Genomic DNA, 22,127 nt, shown 5'->3' with positions numbered 1-22,127 from the left:
CTAGAGTAGCGAGGTGTTCCGATTAATAATAATAATAATAATAATAACTATATTTAATGATTTACTCCAGCGACAAACTGGCCTTGTAGAAATTTAGTGACCTTCTGATAAACTAGGGGAGGGAATGTTTACCAATACTGATGGAGTTTACTGCCAAATCAAATGATTAAATATGTCAGTAAGATCTCGATGCGTTTCGTTATTTTTTGTAAGTGGTCACTGGGAACTTCGCGGGTTTCCGCTAAAAACAGTGTCAGAATGACCATCTGTTTGGCGTCCAATAGCTGATGATATTAAAGATAAAAATTAATGTGCTCTAGTGGTATCGCTAAATAAAACAAACTTTACTTTTCAACATTCGTTTGAGCATCCTGAGCATTTGTACTGCATTTCTATTCATTGGACCAATTGATTGCTTCAAACCAAATGTATACTTTAATACTGGATGCATACAGAATAAAACTAACATTGCAAATTATAAAATAGGTAAGTCTACCATTTCTCAGATACACTAGGAAAGATAATATTCATTAAAAAAAAATTAAATGTTATTGTTGGACAGATAAATATAGAACCCTTCTTTTGAGTTTTCATTAAAAGAAATTGTTATAACTTATTTACTGTTTCTATCCAATTACGGTTCAACCAAGTCTGTCCTGGACCAGTACAGAAGTTAAGTGTTAGTATGAGAGTAAACCTTCTGCCTATTATTAAACAGCAAGGGGTCTTTTGTATGTACTCTCCCACAGATAGGTTAGCACCATGTTGCCCTCAAAATCAAAATGCCTTGCCTTTTATAAATTTACAAGTTGCCCATGTAAAAAGAAGTCTTTAAACATACCTATGTGAATAGTACTACATATTTCCTTTTTTTTAATTAAGTTATGAAACAGATATAGAAAATAAAATGGCCATAACAGGGGTTCAAAAATGTTCAAAAAAATTACTTACCACAGGGCAAGTGCCAATTAGATAGTCACTTGCCCCATATATTTTTCCACTTGCCTGTACTTTTTACGGTAACCAATTGTGTTACTCCTATTTAATTTAATACAATGCTTAATAATGTAATAATCTTGAAGGTAATTGGCACACAAATAAAGAATTTTGCCAATAGGTTACAACACTTACCCAGGAAGTACTAAATGTATATGTCTGTCCAGCAGTATCCACTGTCTTCTTTATTCGTTGATTTAAACTTTATTTTAAAAATAATTTCCATTTGTTGGTTTAAACTTTGTTATTTGTTTGGTAGTGTCCACTTGTTCATCTAAATATAATTATTGTGTTGATGTATGTATTAAAAAAGTTAAAGTTTGTTTTATTTAACGACGCCACTAGAGCACATTGATTTTTTATCTTATCATCGGCTATTGGACGTCAAACATATGGTCATTCTGACACTGTTTTTAGAGGAAACCCGCTGTCGCCACATAGGCTACTCTTTTTATGACAGGCAGCAAGGGATCTTTTATTTGCGCTTCCCACAGGCAGGATAGCACAAACCATGGCCTTTGTTGAACCAGTTATGGATCACTGGTCGGTGCAAGTGGTTTACACCTACCCACTGATCCTTGCGGAGCACTCACTCAGGGTTTGGAGTCGGTATCTGAATTAAAAATCCCATGCCTCGACTGGGATCCGAAACCAGTACCTACCAGCCTGTAGACCGATGGTCTGCCACGACGCCACCGAGGCCGGTATGTATGTATTAGTGACCACTTGTTGTATGGCCATGGATGTGGTGAGACCACTTTCCTCTAGTGAACCATTCTTCTTTGGCTGGCATTGGTTCAACAATGTTTAGGTTTTTTGGTCCATGTGTCATTACTGTGGGTATATTATTTAACATTCTCTGCCCCAAAACACTTCTCTGGGATGTTTTTATCCTGTTCATAGCTAAGAAAAGTCTTTCGCAAACAGCCGTGGCTGGGCTCAAAGTAAACATGAGCTCTGTCACTCTGCAAATGTTTTTAAATAGTGCATGCTTGGTAAACAACAGCAGGATAAGGGGTGTACATTGATTGCAACCGTGTATTTTTAATTTATTGAGTATAATTTATTTGTTAAAAACTATTAATAAAGCAGAAAAAAAGAAGAATATATTCATGAATGCTTAGAGGGCATCGCACCATCACGATTAAGGCGTAGGGCTAATGAAATCTAATTTCATCTTATCCGTTTATTTTACACGAACGTACGGAAGTACTCAAAAACATTAAGTACTGTAGATCTTGAAATTAACGCATCTCTAAATTAATGCGAGTGACGGTGGGCAGACTAAAATGCGACATGAAATTAATGCAAGGGACCTCCCTTTGAAATATTACTTTCCTAGCAACACACATCCGTGTACTTTTTGGTTCAATCTAAGTTATGGTTGTCTTCAATAAGATTGTTTTGAGATATTTTATTGATCAAAAAAGAATCAAAAGGATTGCACAACAGGTAGAGCCTATATAAGTGCTCTCCTAAACAAGATGGATATCAGACAATATTCATAATCATTATATATCTAAAGCATAATAACAATGTCCAATGGCATAAAATATTTAACATAATTAATATTTTTTAATATATAGTAATAAAAGGTAGAGAGTAGATAGAATAGAAATGGGATAGTTGAGAAAAAATATGACAGTAATGATCCTATTGTTGGAGCTAACCTTATATGGGGCAGTAAGATCAGAATAATAAGTTAGTTCAACTCGAATCTCTAAGATCAATGTCTAAGATATCAAGGTAATTCCGTAACGATGCAAATAAATCATATCTTTGTCTGATAAACAGAGGGCAGACATAAAAATAATCAAAATTATGTTCACATGCACATGATCTTCAATGAGATCAACTTACTAACATATATGTGTACACATTAGTTAACAGGTTTAGTTAACCTGTTTTTGGTGAGATCAACTCAAAGCATATTTTGCCGCATTTAATTATGTAACGGGTATGGTTACATAAATCTGATTAAACATTAGCATATATTAGGTACCATTACAACTGTATCTTCGTAAGAATGTAGACATATTTCAAAGTCATAACAAAAGAATAATTCACCCAACTAAGTTGCAGTGAACTTGAACAGTGAAATTAAAGAAACGGTCAACCTCAGGATTAGCGTGCTAAAACCCATTCTCACGCGATGTATCATGTCGGCTTTTGATAGGATAGCCAAAGACCCTGCAATCATCACACGTGGCTGGCATCTTGTTAGATTATTGTACAGTTAGTATGTCTCGTCTACAATGAATTGTGCTCCAGCTGTGTTATAAATGTATTAGAATTTTAATCTTTGTTTTAAAAGAGTGTGACACATAGCTTGCTGGACTAGTCAACGATTAGTCAGACTTGCCTACAATGAATTTATTTCCATTTGTGTTATATGTTAGAATGTTAATCTTTGTTTGTTTTGTTTTAATAATGTGAGATACATACACAAAACATAGAAATAAATACGTCATATTATTAATGCGAATAACACGAACTCACATTTTTCGCATTAATATTATGATCACATTAATTTCAGGATCTACAATATGTTCTGCTACAAGGTTTATTATATCTAAACTAAAATATCTTTTATAAGAATACAGTTGATAATATTTATGCTTTGTTCAAGTGAACTCGGAAATTATAAACTTGCTTTACGTCCTCGTTCATTTGCAAAGAGCAGATTCCGGAACCACGTTAACGTCTTAATTTAATTTGAATATGACAGTTGTAAGCTGTATCCCACCTCATATACCATGTTTGCAAGGATTAAACATTTCGATTGCACACAAAGGTATGTATAGTTTATTTTTATATAACTTGCAAAGTGTATTGGACGCTATTTCCAAGTTTGAAGACAATCGAACCGATTACTTGTACGAATTCAGTCGAACGTTCAGTGGCAGAAATTACCAATCTTGGTCGATAGTAAAAGGGGAATAACTCTAAAGTTGTTATCGAACTTTTCAACACATTGTTTTCCGTTTTGGTGTGTTCCGATCGTTCCAACATTTACGGTTAGGGTTAGTTTTCTTTAAAGCTATGTAAATGCTCGGACGATCGGAACTCTTTCCAAAGGTCTTACCGGGATTTGTAACAAAATTTAAAAAAAAGGTTTTATGTGTTACATTAGTCACTTGTCATCGGGCATATGCAGTTAACATAATTACTTGCCCGGCATGAAACTTCCACTTGGCACGGCAGGGAACAATATTTCAAAATATGAGGTAACCGGAAGTCAGTTCACGTGGTTTTTACCTAGGTAACCAATTGTTCGGTTACGTGAATTATATTTGCTTAACCCGTGGGTTACCTGATTGGTTACTCCAAATTTACGTTGAAATTATATTTTAAATACATTGTTTTTAGCTCAAACATAAGTAAAAACAAATACAAAATAAAACATTTTACCAAAAAAAATACAGGGGCGTAACCAGACATTTTTGTTTAGCATTACGCACACCAAAGGCGTGCTCGAGCCGGGGGATTCAGGAGGCCTCCCCCTGTGAAAATTTTGAAACTCGCTGTAGATGCATTCTGAGCCTTTTCGGAGGCATTTTTTTCTATCTTTTTTGAGTCAATTTTAAGAGGATATTTTATAGAACAATTACAGACAGCCTCGACCTATTCCCGGATTATGTTTTTGCATTACGCACATGCGAACTCTGTGTAATGGGCGCTACGCATTTGAAATAGATACATAATCATTTGGAGGGATTTTTTTTTTTTTTTTCATTTTGCAGTGGCTATGCTAATTTCACTTTATCGATGGTACTTCTATACTACAGTGACGTTCTAAATGTTTGTTTTTCAAAGCTCATTATGCGATGTGACACTTTTGGATTCCTGTTTAAGTTAAAACTGTTTTTAACATATGCAAAATTATAGGCAATCCAATATTATGTCTACATATATTCCTTTAGCGATAAAATAGCAGCAGATAATTTAGCCATCCCAAGCAGTCCCAGCACATTTCTTTAGAACTTTTTAAAAAGTGTAGAGTGGTCGCAAGTTACAACTGTTGCAATATAACGTTGTTACTGGTTTGCTGCGCATCAAGTAGTTAAAAATCAGTCTAAAACATTTGTCGGAATACTAGGAGTATGTCTGCGTGAATAAACGTCCTGTAATCATGAAGTTTGCAAGTTTTAATTTCTGAACGTTTACAGGTCATGACGTAACCAATTTGCGGTTCGCGTAAATTTAATTTTGCATATTTTTCCAGCATGTAATAGGAAACAAGTAAAAAAAAAATCCCGGCCTAATTATATGTGGGACAGACGGACGGACAGAGATGAAACCTACATGTATAGTCCCCTCCGATTGGACTGGTAGGGGACTAATAAACAGTGTATTATTATATATACTTTCTTTTTTGTTGAGTACCTGGTGTTATAAAATCACGACTAGCTCTGCCATTCGCCAAAATAGCCAAATGCAAATTTCAGGAACAATTGGTGAATTTTATTTTGATTTGGCAAAAACATTTCATGTAATACATGCGTAATTGGTATTTTGTTGAAAAATAACAGTGGAGTTTGCATATTTAAAGATAATTTGGCAAATTAATTTGCTCATCCAGTGCTAGCACTGAAAATGCACTACAAATACAGCTGTTAGTAAGTATTACACAATAAAACATTGTTAATACAGTACTTAAAGGCATACTGTCACATATTTAAGGACCTTATTTCTCTAAAAATCAATAATAAATCAAAATTACATTAATTTTTACAGACCAAATCTAGCTATTGCATCACTTTAACTAGACCATGATGGAGTGGAATCCATGTCAACCCTCTCAACAATGTTAGTTTTTTTAAGTATGGACCATTGCCATAATTTAATTATTTTTACAAAATATCATTAATAAATGGAGTATGGTGGTTACATTGATGGTTGAATAAAGTACATTTAGGAACAAATCAAATATATATTTTTTAAGTAATACTTTGTTAGGCCATGTAATAGGTCAGTGGTCTGTGACAATATGCCTTTAATACTACTTAGTAATTAATAGAAGATGAGCAATGTTGAATCTGATTAGTATAATAGCACCTGAAAACATTATATACATTTATACAGATAGCATATTCCACACCAGGCCCCGTGCTTATAAACCTTAAAGTCTAGACTTTAATAAAGTCCAGACTTTAACGTCATGGCAATGCCATTCAAATAGCATTATGTTAAAGTCTGGACTTTATTAAAGTCTAGACTTTAGTTTTATAAGAACTGGCCCTGGTACATGTATATATAAGTGTATCAAAGGATCTGATATGTTCTATCCTGTCAAATAGGACAGTAAGCACTAATGACACAGACCATGATACTGTATGACTACATGGTAGGGGAGTGGGGAGTATCAGGGGAGCTGTGCGATCTCCCAAAAAATTCTTTATTTAAAAGTACTCTTTTCCTAGAAGGAAAAGATTCTATATTATTACTATACCAAAGGGAGCTCAGCAGTGGTGAAGGTGCAAAGGGAGGCACTTGTCCCCTCTTATATCTAGACGGGAATTTGTTTTCAGATATACATGCACTAGTTAAAGTATATATGTTAACTAAACATAATGCCTGGTAACCCATGTACAAGTTATCACAAATTACTGACCTGGTAATCTATAAGTTACTACACATTTATGAAGTTTACAAATTTTTGCTGTTATAATCTCATCACAAATACTATTTGTTATTGATTCATTTCACTGTTCTCCTTGTACCGATACATCTGTATGTAATTTACATTTAAACAGCTGACAACTGGTCAAACTTTACATGTAGGCTGAGGTGTTTTTCTTTACTTTCCAGTGTGAAGAACAAAGTACATACAGTACATTATACATACATGTATATTATCATACCATAAAACTCAAATGTTGTGACACGTGAACAACCATTCTCAACTTATTTTTATGCCTGACATATTGAAAATATTGGCATATACAAAGATTTAGCATGAATTTTTTTACAATCCAGCAGAAAGTTTTTTTAATATTCCACATGACCCTATATATCCCCTCTAGAATTGATGAATATATGTGCTACCAAAGGAGTCAAACCAGAGTTCAGCTAATTTTTTAATACAAAGTTCTTCATAGTAATTTCAGTTTGTTATTCATTATATATATAATTTGTAATTGTAATTTTTCAAGAATTGGACCGTACATGTCAGTGGGGGTGCATTAGCACCTGACAGAAACACAGTCCCCCCCCCCCCACCCCCCAACACACACACACCCATTTGGTACAGGCCTGCTCAATCAGTACTTCCTGAATATATCACTTTCAAACAAATGTTGGATTAAAGACAGCAGACCTCACCATTTATTGCTACTTATTCTGGCTCCCCATCACTTCCAGGGCTAGCTCTGGGTGGTCAGGAAATTTCGCCAATTTATTTCAAATATATGCAAAAACTAAAGCTATTTCCCAACAAAATATCAATTATCACACAATTTTCCCCCCACCAAATTAAAATAAAAGTGGCGAGTGGCAGAGCTAGCCCCGAGTTCCCTGAGAAATCCTACAGTGCAATTCAAGTAGAGTAATTTTTAGCTCCCCTTAGCCTATCCAGAGCGGTTATAGAATCTGTCTGCCACTAATCCTTCTGTAAAAAGAGGGATTTTTTGGTGGGGATTCTTAAAAAAAGTGGGGCATGGGTTTTTGCGGGGGAAAAAGAAAGAAAATAAAATTATTTATTTAGAAAAAATAAAATAAATAAAAATATGGACTTTAAGGCCAGTCCCCCCCCCCCCCCAGCCCCCCTTGCTAACCCTAATCACTCTGTAGCTGTGTAGGCTATCAACACTCCTCTGTAACAATCGACCGACAAAGTTCCTAAATTAATATAAAGTAAAACAGAAAATCACTCGACCCTATGTTCCTAAAACAAACTAAACCCTAACCGTTCCTGAAATAAAACACAAAATAACGCAAAGTTCCTAAAATAAAATAAAATAAAATAGAAATTAACTTGAGTTATTGGCTTTATTTTAGTAATCGTCAGAGTAGTTAAAATTATCGAAAATTACATATTCGTTATTTAGTGATATAGTAAATGGTTGTATTTAGGTGGCGGACATATTCTATAACCGTACCGCCTATCCTAAGGCTTATAAGTTATATATATAGCAAGTGATTTTTTTTTTTTTTAAGTAGTAAAAAAGGATTAAATAACAATGTTCGGTATAGTAATTATTACTATTGTGAACATTGTTATTTAATCCTTTATTTGTTTTGCTGGAAGGCCTGTTACAGCTATCTACCAAATTATCTATCTTTGACAGTAGTTTTGAACTCACAAACGTCAAAAACAAGACTGCTGACAGTTACATAATTAATTCAACCAATCACAAGTTGTGTTCATTTATGGCCATGCCTTCTTACTGTGTATATATTTTAACAGCTGACCAATGGCAGTCGATCTCTTATATAATTACTGTTGTGTGAAGGATATAGTTTGGAACCAGACATCAAACACGATTACTTATAAATATATTTTCCAAATAAATATTATTAAATGAAACAAAATATAATATATAAAGTAATAAAATTCCAGGACTTTACTAGGAGTTTTAGGCACTTTCCAGGATGAAAATAAAATTTAAGCACTTTCCAGGGTTTTCCATGATGCATGCAAACCCTGTAATATTTTAAATGTCTCTCCATAAAGTTAGGAGAGCAATTAATAACAACCCTCAGTTTTGGGGTGGGTTTTTTGGGTTGTTATTTTTTTTGGAGGGGGTTACATCAGAGCATCAAGTTACACCTTTACTAGATTAAGCACATTTCAACTACAAGTTGAAGTTAAAATATGACAACTAGGTCACAACAACTTATTTTAAAGTACAAACATGAGATTCCGACGTCAAATTCAATCTGACACAGAAAGACGGAAAGTGACAGGTGAAACCTTGTTGCAGGGCTGCACGGCATTTTTTTTTCTCTCGACAAGCCGGCAACTCTTGCCGAAGCTAATCTCTAACCACGGAGCGCTCTAACACCACTGATCCGTCAATCACACTCTAAAATTTTATTTGTACAAGCATACGTCAACTCACCGGGTGCAAGATGACCGGTAACCGTACCCGAGGGCAATCAGTTCACCTACCCGAAACACTTGTCAAAAGGTAATGTTAGTCTGAACCGGAAATACAATACCTGCGCTGAAGACTCAAGGTGAAGGTTGGACTATACCAATTCAAATCCCATAGGCGACCATGTTAACGTTTGTGTTTAAAAACACTATATACAATATATCAACCAAACTGTGACCCATAAATATCAGTACTACAACCCCTACCTCAAAGTATTAACTGCAGAAAATGGTACCTTTCATGGCTCATTTTCGATATAACCAGATGTTTCTGCAACACCCCTAGTTTCGCACAAAATTTGAGTACTTTTTTTTACAGGTACCCCATACATGTTCCAAGCACAAGGCTACTTGACACGGTGGAACTACATCAAATAAAATTGCATACATTTTTAGCCCAGATGAAACTAATTTTTTTTACAACCAACACACTCACATTTATAACCAATCACAGGACTTGTGGTGTTAACTTCTCTCGGTACACCTCGAACTTCGACCCAGCCGGAAATTAATTGGTATAGTGCAACCTGAAGTACATCTATATGAGATTTTTGTATTGCGCATGCGCTTTAGAAAGCGGAAACAACGCTGTTATGAAATATTTCTCTTGTGGAATCCACACTATTTTATTTTAAAATGTATATTTAATATCTGCGGTTGGAAACAACAAAAGTGTTCTATTCTTAAATAGTGGGCCTTTAAAATTTTGACGCGCAACTCTAATTAATATAATTAATAAAGAAAATACTACTCTTTAAATTTGGTTGCTAGATTAGACTGGGCGGTCAAAATGAAATTAGATAACACGCCTGATTTGGGATGGGGGGGGGGGGGTGAAAATGGACAGAATTTTGAAAATAGCAATTAGTAAAAGAAATTAGCGACTACCGGCGCTGGTCTCTCGGTCTTGGCTGGCTGGTTGGTTGGTGATGTTGCCTTCCTCTTGCCAACGGCGGCTGATCGGGCCTGTGGCGTGGCGACTGGCCGTACCGGCGATACCAGTTCTGCCTGGGCCGCGTGACGGTCGGCGATGAAGGGTCATCGTGGGGTGTCTCACACATCGCGGTGTTGAGTCGGTCCCTTTCGGTGGTCGACGGTTCCCGCAGGGCTGGTCTCGTCAACTCAGACTGGGCTGGGGGCGACGTCGCAGAAGGGACCGCCACTGGCGGTTGAGCCGCCAGCTTTGGTGCCCCCCCCCCCCCCCCCCCCCCCGTGCCGTTCCTGGCGCGCTTTTCCTCTTCCTCCATCTCCTCTTCTTCGTCGGTACGATCGCGTCACCGTACACCAAAGTCACGGAAGCCCGTGACCCAGTGTACGAGACGCGATACTCCAAAAGTTTTCCATAACTGCATAAGAGTCCCCCCAGGTGTGGGGGCGGGGGGGGGGGGGGGGGCAACTCGAGAGTACAAGGCGACACGTCTGTTCTCATCGTGAATCAGTTCGGAAGACATTGAAGTAAACTAATCTTAATGTTACAATTATGTGTATACAGAAATGTTTTTTTTTTATTTGCTATGAGTAGACGTATTGAGACAAGAATGTGAGACAAGCCTAACTCTATTTTATTAAAAGATCAAAAATGTATCAAGCTGCATGTATAAAAAAAAAAAAAATGTAATAGAAGTTGAATATCATTTTGTACTAACCTATCCAACATGTGTTAAAATAAGAAAAAAATACATTCCACAATATTTTAGAAAATACACTGATACATATAATATATGTTCACAATCATTTATTTGTGCAACCATACTAATACTCAGGTATTTAACAATATTGATGTATTTTAACTAAATAATAAAATATATATTCTATAAAACTTAAGCTTCTCCATAACACGATATTTATCTGGTTGATTATACGTTTGGGTGATTATATTTTAGATATCTAATCTAATAAGATTATTAGTAAATGTAGTTTATGAATAGTAATCTTTATATGTTTTCATATTTTATTTAATGTTTATGTATTTTGTGAATGCGCCAAGGTCAATAGATATACTGAAATAAATTATTATAATCATGATAATGTTCAACAACAGTTCTTGTTTTGTCTCGTGAAGGAAGACTAGATTAACAGTGTGAGTTGCACATCAGCAGTGCTTCAAAGGATTTATAGTTAAGGGTTTGACACCGCTTTGCACCAGCACATTTGCAGCGTTCTGGTGAAGGGATTTCTTTAATGTGTACATGGCTACGAGAAATTCATCTTTAGCTGTTAGAACCCACTTGTTCCTATAGCCCGTGAACATATTTTGTTTCAATATTTCTCCACAATCTCTGTTATTCAAATTCAGATATGGACATTCTTTTGTTTGTTTGTGTGTGCGTGCGTGTGTGTGTGTGTGAGAGAGAGAGAGGTGGGGGGGGGGGGGGGTATGCGTGTGCGTGTGTTTAAAATTTGCTAAGATATCCCTTTCCTTTTCGTATATGATCTACACAATACACAATATTTGTCACGATATATAAACGTCTGAATTGGGTACAAGTTGTGATGGGTGAAGGATGTGTGTAAGTCGTTTGATCCTTATTTAGACAGATGCATTTACACTCGCTGGTTATGTTACCCTTGCTAATTTCACAGCGTAACATCACAGTGAATTTAAATTCAGGATGACGTTGCTTGGTTTTTTATAATGTCGACAACGATCCAGCATGCCAAAAAGAAATATGTTTCTTTTATTTATTTATTTGTGTCTGTGTGCGTATGTACATATGTCTTTTAGTATGTGTTTTTGAATACAGCGGAAAATCCCAATCTGATTAAAATTATCTCCAAGATCAAGTGTTGCCTTACTTACCTTATATTAAACAACGGATAATGGATCAATACTTACAAGAATGGAACGATCAACGTCATTTTATTTCTAAATTAAAACATTATAATAAGTTCAACCAAAGTTTTGAGTGTGAAAAATATTTATCTTATATTTCATTACCACACTTAAAACGCTCACTAACCAGACTACGATTATCCTCTTATAGTCTATTATGCGAAACGGGTCGATATCATAATATACTTTATGATCAGAGATTTTGTACATTATGTAATATGACAGATATAGAAGATGAATATCACTTTGTGTTAGTTTTCCCAATGTATAGGGATTTAAGACAACAGTATTTAAATAAGATTTACAATAGATGGCCAACTATCCAAAAGTTTTATAGGCTAATGGCTTGTGATACCCCTAAAATGGTTATTAATTTAGCAAAATATGTAATCTTGCTATGCAGAGACGCCAGTTATTGTTATAATTGGTTTCTTATCTGTTCCTCACAGCTTTATACTTTCATGTATTTTCTTCAACTAGCCTTCTTACTTGCTGAGTCACTGACTCTACATTTAATTTGTATTTTTCATTGTGTGTTTGCTACAAGTGTTATGTAATACTTTATGCAATAAACATGTTCACTGGTTAATAACTGGTAGACTAGCTGAGTCACCTCCAGCCCTACCCTATGTTACGCAACAAGAGTATGACAAAGATTTCGTAAAAAAAACTCCACCCATCCCAATCCAACCCCTTTCCTTTCCGTATTTGATTTACATATTACAAAACATTTACTGCGATAACTACACGTCTGAATTGGGTAGGAGTTGTGATGAGTGAGGCATCAGTGTTTGGGTAACCTTTCAGAAACATGTATTTACACTAGTTCAGTAGTTGGTTATGTTCACCTTGCAAATTTCACAGTGTTATATTACAATGAAATTACGTCACGATGAAGTTGTTTGGTTTCCACAGTGACAACAACGATCCAACACGTCAAAGATTTAAGACAAAAATTGTTGGGGGGTGGGGGGGGGGGGGGGGGGGGGTGTTATTGCATAAAACATTTAATGCAGCTTGGAGATAAAAATACCTTCTGCTAATCGAATCATTATTTTGACTTTTGATAATGACTTTACGTCCCGAACATCAAAAACGGTATAAGATGATGATGATAACTAGTTTAACGTGCCCATATACCACTAGGGTTTCGAACACGCCCATCCCGAGTCCGACCTCCGATAAGATCGGTGGCCTGACTCGGGATGGAGGGGGGGGGGGGGGGGGGTTGAAACTGGGCAGAATTTTGAAAATAGGAATTAGTAAAGAAGTTAATAGATAAAATTTAAAAAAATTAAAAGGTTACAAGCCATAAATAAAAAAGAATTGACTGCTCGGTCGAATATTCATATAATTTGGAGCATTTTAGAAGGACAGTCCAAAATTAAATAAGAGAAAGAAGAGAGGATCGGACTATTTAATAATATTTAAAAAAAGAAGTAATTTCGACATAAAATTTTGAACTCAGATCTAAAAGTTTAAAGTCCGATCGATATGTCCACGCGAGTGGCCTCGTTACGGCCGTTTGGGTGCACAGCATCTACGGGGAGGTGATGATGTTCCTCTCCTCAAAGTGAGGCACCAGTCTCCTGTAGCTGTGGGTGCTAAGGCAGTGGACCATCTGTGGGTACTGGGCGCCGGTGACGATCTTCATGATTCTGTGGATGGTGTTGTTATCCATGTCATGGCTGAGGAATCCCTGTCGGTAAAGATCATCCCGGCGCGACGTCACTACAATAGCTTCCACTCCCCGTAGTTTGATCGTGTGGATGGCGACCTGGTGGCCATCGGGAAACGTCTTGAAGTTTTCCTCGTAGACCCCGCCTGGCAGTCTGTCGGGGTCCGTGACGTCTCCCACCAAGTACTTAAAGTACTGGCCTTTGATCTTCCGCGCTGCCACTCTCCAGTCACCCGAAGAGGAAGTAGAAGGCCGCGTCTTGGCTGGTTGGTCCCCCGGGGGGGTCACGGCCTTCCTCTTGACAGCCCCAACATCCAGAGTCGCCGTCGCGGAGTCCCCCGTGGGTGGGGGTCTCGACGCAGACGAACGACGAGCGGGAACAGGTGACGCTGGTCGCGGTGCACTGGTTGGCTGCTCCACTTCCCGCATCTGCACAGTCGGTGCGGCTGGTTGGCGAGTCGCCTCCTGTCGCTCCGTCGGGATTGGTCGTGGTGGGGGCGGCGACGCAGACGGGACCGCCGCTGGCGGTTGAGCCGTCAGCTTTGTCCCCGCCTGAGCCGCCCCTGGCGCACGTTTCCTCTTCCTTGTTCTCTTCCTCTTGGCTGTAGCCGCGTCCCCATATACCAAAGTCACGGTTGCCCGTAACCCGGTGTACGCGACGCGGTACTCTAGCAGCAAGCCATAGCTAGCCATCAATCCCCCCAGGTGGGGGGGTAAGTCGAGAGCGCACGAAATTACGTCCAACTTCATTGCTAGTTCGACTGAGAGTCACGGTATAAGAAGACAAAATATCTGTGTGTGCGTGTGCGTGTGTGTGTTGTTTAAAATTTGCTAAGATGTTAAATAATCATTCCTTTCCTTTTTATATTTCAAGTACACAATATAAACATTTTCCACGATAAGGTAAGTATTTTTTTATTATTCGGTTTACGAACCCGCCGACGTCAATTGTATTTTTCACTTTTATTTTTTATTTTTTTGCCGCCGACTTCCACAAATAGCTCTAAAAAAAAAAAAAGTTACCATTCTAGTCTATTGTGGCGCATTTCGTAAGGTAACAGTGAGAAATAACACTTATTTCGTCAATAAATGTACAGTTGTAGATACGAATTGTTAATTCGTCTTCGGTCGCACTCTTTCGGTCCGATTCGCTATTTCGCTTACCCCTACTTATACACCCAAAACTGGTTGTTGTTTTTGTGTGTGTGTGTGTGTGTGTTTTTTTTGTGGGTTTTTTCGGGGGGGGGGGGGGGGTCCTTCCTCCTACCTTTGTGCACAAAAGTTCTTGTTCGTAAACCTAAAAATAAAAAAATACTGGCCTAACTAAACGTCTGAATTGGGCAGGGGTTGTGATGAGTGAAGGATATCTGTGCCAAAGAGACAGATATTTTTGTTTTGTTTGTTTGCCATAATGTGTGTGTCTGCATACGTACGCACTTGGTCCTTTTGACGTACGTATGTGTTTTTGAAGACTGTGGAAAATGCTTCCTGCTAATGAAATCATTGTTTTTACTTTTTATAATGACTTTATGTCACGCTTTTGTTAGTCCCATGGAAACGAAGTTTGCCTTTCCGAAAATCAAAAAAGGTATAAGAAAAACATGCGCATGTATGTGTGTGCGTGAGTGCGTGTGTGTATGTTTGTGTGTATGTATGTGTGTCTGTCTGTGTGTGTGTCTCTCTCTCTCTCTCTCTCTCTCTCTCTCTCTCTCTCTCTCTCTCTCTCTCTCTCTCTCTCTCTCTCTCTCTCTCTCTCTCTTTGGGTGTGTCTGTCTGTCCGTGAGTGTGTGTGTGTGTGTGTGTATGTGTTTTGTGTGAGTGTGTGTTGTTTAAAATTTGCTAAGATGTCATTAAATAATCATTCCTTTCCTTTTCCACGATAACTAAACGTCCCATTCTTGAAATATGCATTTACACTAGGTGGTTCGCCTTGCTAATTCCACGGCGTTACATCAAAGATCCCTTGCTGCATTAGGAAATATGCAGCGGGTATGCTCTGATGACTACGTGTCAGAATTACTAAATGTTTGACATCCCAGAGTCGATTATTAATTAATTAATGTGTTCTAGTGGTGTCGTTAAACAAAATAAACTTTTTACATCACAATGAATTTACGAATTTGCGTATGTACGTGTGTGTGCCTATTTGTGTACGTATGTGCTTTTGAAAACAGTAGAAAATGCTAATGAAATCATTGTGTTTACTTTGTATAATGACTTTACGTCACGCCTTTGTTTGTCGCTTGAAAATAAAGTCTGCCTTCCCGAACATCAAAAACGGTATAATAATAAGAAAAACAACACGTGTTTGTGAACACGCGCACGCGTGTGTGTGTGTGTGTGTTGTTGTTGTTGTTTAAAATTTAAAATTTACTAAGAAGTTATATAAATTATCATTATTTTCCTTCCTACATTTCATGTACACGATACAAACATTACCCACGATAATTAAAGGTCTGAATTGATTAGAGGTTGTGATGAGTGAAGAATGTGTCTAGGTGGGTGGGTCCCTTTCTATGCTAAAAACATGCATATATACTAACTGGATACTCTAATATGTTCACCTTGCTACCGTAAATGTATAGCGCTACATCATAATGAAATTACGTCATCATCACGTCGCTTGGCTTTCACAATGTCAACAACGATCTAACAGGCCAAAGAAATATTTTTCCTCTTTTTGTTTTGGTATGAATCTTTTAAGATATTATTTTGTTTCTTTATTGTTGTTGTTGTTGATTGTTTTGTTGTTGTTGGGTTTTTGGGTGGGTATTTTTGTGATTATGTTTTTTGTTTTTGTTTCATTGTTGTTGAATAAATTGATCAATGCTTTTTGTTAAATCAAATCATTGTTTGAATTATTGTATAATGACTTTATTGTCACGCCATTATTTATTGCTTGGAAACGAAGTTTTTCTTCCAGAACATCAACAATGTTATAACAACAACAAACAATTGCCAAGATTACACAATTGAAAACATACACCATGATAACTACACGACTGAATTGGGTCGGAGTTGCGGTGTGTGAAGGATGTGTGTGGGTGGATGGGTCCCATTTTATAAACGTGCATGTAGGCTAGCTGGGTATGTTCTCCCACCTAATTCCACAGCATTATATCACAATGAAATTTCGTCATGATGATGTCGGTTGGTTTCCACAATGTCGACAACGAGCCAACACGTCAAAGAGAAACACAAATTTCTATCTTGTTTTGTCTGGATGTGTCATTTAGTGTATAACAATGAATTAACGTCGCTTGGTTTTCATAATGTCAACAACGATCCAACAGGCCAAAGTGAAATATATGTTTTATTTATTTATTTGTGTCTGCAGGCGTATATGCATGTGTGTTTACTTTTAGTGTTTGTATGTGTTTTTGAATGCAACGGAAACTCCTTTCTGCTAATCAAATAATTGGTTTAATTTTTATAATGAATTTACGTCACGGAATTATTTGTCGCTTGGAAACGAAGTTTACCTTACAGAACACCTCTTTGAGTGTGTGCGCACACGTTTGTGTATGTGTTGTTTAAAATTTGTTAAGATTTCGTATATAAACTTCAAAAAAAAAAATCTTCCCTATCCAACTCCTTTCCTTTTCGTATTTGATTTATACATTACAAAACATTTACTGAGATAATTACACGTCCTAATTGGGTAGGAGTTGTGATGAGTGAGGCATCTGTGTCTGGGTCACTTTTTGGAAACATGTGTTTACACTAATTTGTTATGTTCACATGGCAACTTTCACAGATTTATGTCACAATGAAATTACGTCACGATGAAGTTATTTGGTTTTCACAGTGACAACGATGATCCAACACGTCAAAAAAAAAAAAAGTTGTTTTTGTCTGCATGCAAATGTCCGTGTGTCGTTCAGTTTGCTAAGATGTGAAATAATCATTCCTTTCCTTTCCATATTTCAAGTACACAATACAAACATTTTCCACAATAACTAAACGTCTGAACTGGGTAGATCTTGTGATGAGTGAAGGATATCTGTGCGTGGATGGGTCGCTTTTTAGAAAAATACTTTTACTCTAGCTGGTTTTGTTCACCAGCTGCTAATTCCACAGCGTTAGATCACAATGAATTTACGTCACGATGAGGTCGCTAGGCTTCCACAATGTTGACAATGATTCAAAACGCCAAAGAGAAAGATATTTTTGTTTTGTTTGTTTACCATGTATGTGTTTGCATGCGTATGTGCGTGTGCCTTTTTATGTACGTATGTGTTTTTGAAAACTGTGGAAAATGCTTCCTGCTAATGGAATCATTGTTTTTACTTTTTATAATGACTTTACGTCATGCCTTTATTTGTCCCTTCCAAACGAAGTCTGCCTTTCCGAAAATAGAAAAAAAGGTATAAGAAAAACAAAATCCACGTGTTTGTGTACATGCGCACGTATATGTGTGCGTGTGTCTGTGTGCAGGGCCGTAGCCATATAGAAAAAACGAAAGAAAAAAAAAGAAAAAAAATCCGGAAAAATTATAGAAACTTAAAGAAAGTTTTCTTCTTAACCGTTTACGGTGTTTTAGACTATTAACTACTCACTTGCCCCTCCCCCACCCCCCAAAAAAATCCTAGCTACGGCCCTGGTGTGTGTGTGTGTGTCTGTATGTCTGTCTCTCTCTCTGTGTGTGTATGTGTCTGTGTGTGTGTGTGGTGTGTGTGTGTGTGTGTGTGTGTGTGTGTGTGTGTGTGTGTGTACGTGCGTGTGTATATGTGTATATGTGTGTGTGTATTTTGTGTGAGAATGTGTGTTGTTTACAATTTGCTAAGATGTCGTTAAATAATCATTCCTTTCCTTTCCGTATTTTATGTACACAACACAAACATTTTCCACGATAACTAAACGTCTGAATTGAGTAAGGGTGGGTATGAGTGAAGGATATGTCTGGGTGGATGGGTCCCATTCTAGAAACGTGCCTTTACACTAGCTGGTTATGTTCGCCTTGCTAATTCCACGGCGTTGCGTCACAACGAGGGGTGGGATTTACCTCATTCGGTTGAGTGCTCGCTTTAGGTCCTTGTGTAGCAGGATCGAGCCACCTCGGTGGATCCATTCAACTGATGAGTTCCAACCACTGCACCATAAATGGTCAAAGGCAGTGTGTATGCGTTTCTGTCTGTGGGAAAGTGCATAGATCAAAGATCCCTTTCTGCATTAGGAAATATGAAGCGGATCTGCACTGATGACTACGTGTTAGAATTATCAAATGTTTGACATCCCATAGCCGATTATTAGTTAATTAATTAATGTGCTCTAGTGGTGTCGTTAAACAAAATAAACTTTTACATCACAATGAATTTATGTCACGATGAGGTCGCTTGGCTTCCATGATGATCCAAAACGTTAAAGAAAAAGATATTTTTGTTTTCTGTTTTTCATGTGTGCGTGCGTGTGTGCATGGGCGGATCCAAGGGGGGGGGGGGGGGACCAGGGGGACTTTTTTTTTAAGTAAACAATAATTATATTGTAGATAAATGAAATCAAGATTTTCGTGTACATGCGCAAGCTTGCAGATATGTGTCTGTGTTATTGAGTCTCAATGGGGCCCCATTGAGGTTCTAACGCGAGTGACGCCAATTTACTTCATTATTGCTAGTATATTATGACGTAGAACTGTAGGAATTCATATTAATTGTAAATATCAAAACTTGTAGTAAGGTGCCCTTTTGACGAGTCAATGTGCCCTTCTTTTTTGGTCCCCCCCTAAAAATATTTCCTGGATCCGCCCATGGTGTGTGTGTGTGTGTTTGTGTGTGTGTGTGCGCGCGAGTGTACGTACGTGTGTACGTGTGTGTGCCATTTTTGATGTACGTATGTGTTTTTGAAAACAGTAGAAAATGCTTCCTGCTAATGAAATCATTGTTTTTACTTTGTATAATGACTTTACGTCACGCCTTTGTTTGTCGCATGGAGACGAAGTCTGCCTTCCCTAACATCAAACACGGTATGATAAGAAAAAACAACACGTGTTTGTGGACATGCGCACGAGTGTGCGTGTATGTGAGAGAGTGTGTGTTGTTGTTGTTGTTTAAAATTTAAAATTTGCAAAGATGTTATATAATCATTCCTTTCCTTTCTATATTTTATGTACACGATGCAAACATTTTCCACGATAACCAAACGTCTGAATTAGTTAGAGGTTGTGATGAGTGAAGAATGTGTCTGGGTGAGTTGGTCCCTTTCTATGCTAGAAACATGCATATACACTAACTGGCTACTATAATATGTTCACCTTGCTACCGTAAATGTATAGCGTTACATCATAATGAAATTACGTCATCATTACGTCGTTTGGCTTTCACAATGTCAACAACGATCTAACAGGCCAAAGAAATATTTTTCCTCATTTTGTTTTTGTATGAATATTTTAATATATGTTTTTGTTTCTTTGTTGTTGTTTATTTTGTTGTTGTTTCTTTGTTTGTTTGTGATTATGTTTTTTGGTTTTGTTTCATTGTTGTTGAATAAATTGACCAATGCTTTTTGTTAAATCAAATCATTGTTTTAATTATTTTATAATGACTTTATTGTCAACGAGGGGTGGAATTAAGCTCATTCGGTTGAGTGCTCGCTTTAGGTCCTTGTGTAACAGAATCGAGCCACCTCGGTGGATCCATTCAACTGATGAGTTTTTTCTCGTTCCAACCACTTTACCATAAATGGTCAAAGGTGTAACGGTCTCGTGGTATGTTCTTTCACAAAATAAACGAGTGCAATAAATAGGAAGCGAAAACAATGTATGTGAAGTTCTGTATTTATTACATACCTTCTTTCATGTTTTACAAAAACGGTTTTTAATTTGACGTCATAACAAAACTTTGTTAAATCTATCATCAAAACTCCTTTCATGGATTCATTTAACGTTAAGAATCATACTCTACGACAGCCTTGTGTAATGTTTCAAATACGATATGACGTTATTTGTAAATCATATATGACGTAAGTAAATAAAAGGCACTAACTGCAGTAAAAAATAAAAAGGGGATTCCCCATTTAAAAGTTCCGGTCCAGATTGCACATATGTGCGATACAGAATACATTTATTGCACGGTTTCAAAAGGCCTTTATCACTATAGTAAGACTGAATAGGTATGTAATAAACATGCATATACACTAACTGGCTGCTATAACATGTTCACCTTGCTACCGTAAATGTACAGCGTTACATCATAATGAAATTGCGTCATCATCACGTCGCTTAGCTTCCACAATGTCAACAACGATCTTAGAGGCCAAGGAAATGTTTTTCCTCGTTTTGTTTTTGTGTGAATCTTTTTATTATGTTTTTGTTTCTTTGTTGTTGTTTGTTTTGTTTTGTTGGAGGGGGGGGGGGGGGGTGTTGTTTGTGATTATGTTTTTTGTTTTTGTTTCATTGTTGTTGAATAAATTGATCAATGCTTTTTGTTAAATCAAATCATTGTTTGAATTATTGTATAATGACTTTATTGTCACGCCATTATTTATTGCTTGGAAACGAAGTTTTTCTTCCAGAACATCAACAATGTTATAACAATAACAAACAATTGCCAAGATTACACAACTGAAAACATACACCATGATAACTACACGACAGAATTGGGTCGGAGTTGTGGTGTGTGAAGGATGTGTGTGTGTGGATGGGTCCCGTTTTAGAAACATGCATGTAAGCTAGCTGGGTATGTTCTCCCACCTAATTCCACAGTATTACATCAAAATGAAATTTCGTCATGATGATGTCGTTTGGTTTAAACAATATCGACAACGAGCCAACATGCCAAAGAGAAATATATTTTTCTCTTGTTTTAATGTGTCTGCGTGCGTATGTGCGTGTTTCTTTTAGTGTGTGTGTGTATGTGTGTGTGTGTGTGTGTGTGAGAGAGAGAGAGAGAGAGAGAGAGAGAGAGAGAGAGAGAGAGAGAGAGAGAGAGAGAGTTTTATTATATATATTTGTTTAATACAGTGAAAAAATACACAAAATAAAACACACAAAACGCCACAGCGTAACAATGTTTATGTTAGTTTTAATTTGATTTCATGTTTGTTTTAGGATTCAGTGCGTGTCAAGATGGTGGATACCCTTGAATCAAAAGCAATGAAGGCGGCCAAAGATGGCCCAAATTCTGTAGTTGTGGTCTACATACCGTCACTTTGTTAGTCGAAAGTCGGCAATAACAATATGCTAAATTAAATTGACACACCGTCCGTCTTTGGTTCTAGATGTACCCACCGAGTGCACTCTAGCGGACGGTCGTTTCTTTGTTTTGTTTAACGACATCACTAGAGCACATTGATTTATTAATCATCGCTATTGGATGTCAAACATTTGGTGATTCTGACATATAGTCTTAAAGAGGAAACCCGCAACATTTTTCCATTAGCTGCTGGGAATCTTTTATATACACCATCCTACAGACAGGATAGCACATACCACGACCTTTGATATACCAGTCGTGGTGCACTTGCAGGAACGAGAAATAGCCCATTCACCATCCCACAGACATGATAGCACATAACACGACCGTTGA

General features: G+C 37.2%; 1 protein-coding gene and 1 long non-coding RNA gene across 3 annotated transcripts in view; one reads left to right on the top strand and one right to left on the bottom strand.

The window, feature by feature from the left end:
* Positions 1-9,148, bottom strand: part of LOC121370829 (anoctamin-1-like) — a 79,608-nt gene extending 70,460 nt beyond the window's left edge. For both annotated transcript variants that reach the window (XM_041496324.1, XM_041496328.1), the window contains exon 1: positions 9,060-9,148. The gene's annotated coding sequence lies outside the window, so the exon portion shown is untranslated. The remainder of the gene's footprint in view (positions 1-9,059) is intronic.
* Positions 9,149-16,192: 7,044 nt separating this feature from the next.
* On the top strand, positions 16,193-21,798 carry LOC121370302. Its single transcript, XR_005957668.1, has 3 exons — positions 16,193-16,293; positions 19,757-19,789; positions 21,650-21,798. It is a non-coding gene; the product is annotated as an uncharacterized LOC121370302 (long non-coding RNA).
* The last annotated feature ends 329 nt before the right edge of the window (positions 21,799-22,127 follow it).

Source organism: Gigantopelta aegis, chromosome 4 (genome assembly GCF_016097555.1).
Source record: "Gigantopelta aegis isolate Gae_Host chromosome 4, Gae_host_genome, whole genome shotgun sequence".
Lineage (NCBI taxonomy): Eukaryota > Metazoa > Mollusca > Gastropoda > Neomphalida > Peltospiridae > Gigantopelta > Gigantopelta aegis.
The sequence above is the reverse complement of the archived record's forward strand: the minus strand, read 5'-3'. Positions and strand labels throughout refer to the sequence as shown.